This window comes from Montipora capricornis, chromosome 3, assembly GCF_036669925.1.
Source record: "Montipora capricornis isolate CH-2021 chromosome 3, ASM3666992v2, whole genome shotgun sequence".
NCBI classification, from domain to species: domain Eukaryota; kingdom Metazoa; phylum Cnidaria; class Anthozoa; order Scleractinia; family Acroporidae; genus Montipora; species Montipora capricornis.
In genome coordinates, this window is record NC_090885.1 from 24493822 (window position 1) to 24496321 (window position 2500).

Consider the following 2500-nt stretch of genomic DNA (forward strand, 5'->3'; position numbering starts at 1 on the left):
AAAGAGCGATGGAGAATTGTAACTGTGATATGTCTCTAATTGAAATTCCTCCCAGAAGTCCAGACCTTAACCCTATCGAGAATTTTTTTCATTTAGTGAGAGTAAGACTGAAGGATGATGCCTTACAACTAAAAATAACTAAAGAAACCTTCGAAGACTTCAAAGCCAGGGTAATACGCACTATCTACAGTATTCCAGTTAATATAATAAACAAAACTATCGCTTCAATGCCGCAGCGCCTTCAACAGATTATTGATAACAAAGGTTGCCGCATTAAATATTTAACAGGATACAAATTTTCTTAATATATAAAGATGTCTCCTAATGTGAATTAGCAATGTAATGTTGAAGTATCTTAATATAATGATGTACAGCCTAAAACAAGATCAACACATGAGGGAATGAGAAAAGGTTGTAATCTGTTTTAAACGGGTTACCATTGTAACCCGTCGAAATTGATAAAGTCAAGTACTGTGATAACCTTTTAAAAACTCATCGGGTTACAATGGTAACCCGTTGTTTATTGCGTAACAGTATACAGCGGAAATCATTATAATGTACACTGAAGTGCTACACTTCTTAGGTGTGTAATCTTTTTTTTTTTTTTCATTAAGGAAAATAAGTATTTACTCATTGCTTTTAGTATATTGCATTTGTAATTTACTAGTGATTTTGGTATAGTATTTAGGAGAAGGCTGCACGCAGAGTAATAAAACGAGGCAAATTTTAATGGTACACTAAATCAATGTCATCATTGTTCATTCTAGTATTAGTTTAGCGAAACATTTCCCGCAAGGGCTCAAAACGACTTGCTCCGACTCCGGTATCTGAGCATACATGGTAAAGACACGCCATCTTACGGACATCATTTGAGTTTCTATATCATCTACCACACCCCTTTAATTGCAACGATTTCACTTTTAGAAGTACAGAAAATTGGAGTGTCCTTCTCGAAGACTATGTCTTGCGCATAATGTGTCTTGGGCGCCGAAAAGTGAACTGGCTGTCCCTCCAACAATAGCAACATATCTTGCCATGGTAACACTTGAGCAGACCAGCGAAAATCATTTAAAAATATTATTTCGGCTAACTCTGCGCCAACCCAAGCAAATGTTGTGCTCGCTGGGTTTAAAAATGTTCTATAAATAACTGTCAATGGATTTAATAGAAATGTTTTTCCACAATTGGCTGGACCTTTGAGAAAAATATTACGATATTTTCCTCTTCCTTTTTCCAATAGTTCGCGCATAGCTGCAGAGAAATCATCTCGCGCGATGCCATTTCGTTGAAGAATATTCAGTGCAATATGCAACCAACGGCCGTCACAATTTTCTGCGCAATTTCCTTCGAAAGCTTCTTGGAGAATTTCCATACGCGACATTCGCTGACGCCTTAACGTCTCCTCAGATTTTTCAATCTCCCACCCCGTCCTGATTGCTTCCTCGACTGCTTTTTTCCCTCGGTTGACAATGAACTGTGCCAGATCTGTTTTCCCTTCCATTTTCTGTCTCTTGGCAAGTGCAAGGAGTTCCAAGTATGTTTTGATACCTTTGGAGACAGCAATTTCGGAAACGTCAAACATGGTAAGACGCGGTGGTCGTTTTCACTTTTTAGAAGATGATCTTGTTACAGAGCTTTCTTCGCCGGACTCTTGGCCTTCAATTTCTTGTTCGTGTTTCCTTTCTGCAGCTATCGCCTCGCTAGCAGCTGTTGTCGCGGGTAGAGGTGTGTTCCAAAGATCAGGGTGATTGGAAGACATCACAACATCGTTATCCTCCTTGATAACATAACTCCATGCAGTGTAATAGTTCACATGACGATTCGAGAAATGGACATTAATTCAGTATCGTGTATGAATAAACTGCCGAACCGACAACCATCGTCTTGGTCTTCGAAGTTTAATGGCCATATGGAAATGAATTCCCCCTGTTTGATGGAGCTCGAGACAACACGCCCATTGCTGAACTGTTGATTCGTTGGAAACTTGTCGTAACTGAAAGGCCTCTAAGACAATTTCAGCAAAACGCTGTCGAGAAGATACTTTAGTAGTATCAGCTTGACTATACGTTATAAGGTAGACACGTCTTACTTCTCTTACTCCTAATTCTACTTGTGATGACTGTTCAACTACAGCGCTATCCATGTTTTCTATGTTTGAAAGCCAATTTTCATTACTGTAATCAAATCTCAGACCACCTGCGATGTGACGCGACGCGTTGCTACGTACAATAGTATGATGCGTTGCTATGCGTTAACATTAACTAACGTTTATTTAAGAAAACATGAACTTTACAAAAATTCATTTCCTTACCAGTGGTATTCAGTGTTTCCAAAGGCCACACAACAATTTTCATAAAATGGTTGCGCAAATTCATTACAACATCAAAAGAATACACACTGGATATCTTCAGACGTACAGCAACGTGACATGATTACGTTAAGGTTATTCGATACTTTATTCAATAATACAATCACTGTCATAAGTCGTTGGAACACCCAC

General features: G+C 38.7%; 1 pseudogene; it reads left to right on the forward strand.

Moving 5' to 3' along the window:
- Window positions 1–2500, forward strand: part of LOC138039977 (uncharacterized) — a 10084-nt pseudogene that overhangs the window by 6354 nt on the left and 1230 nt on the right.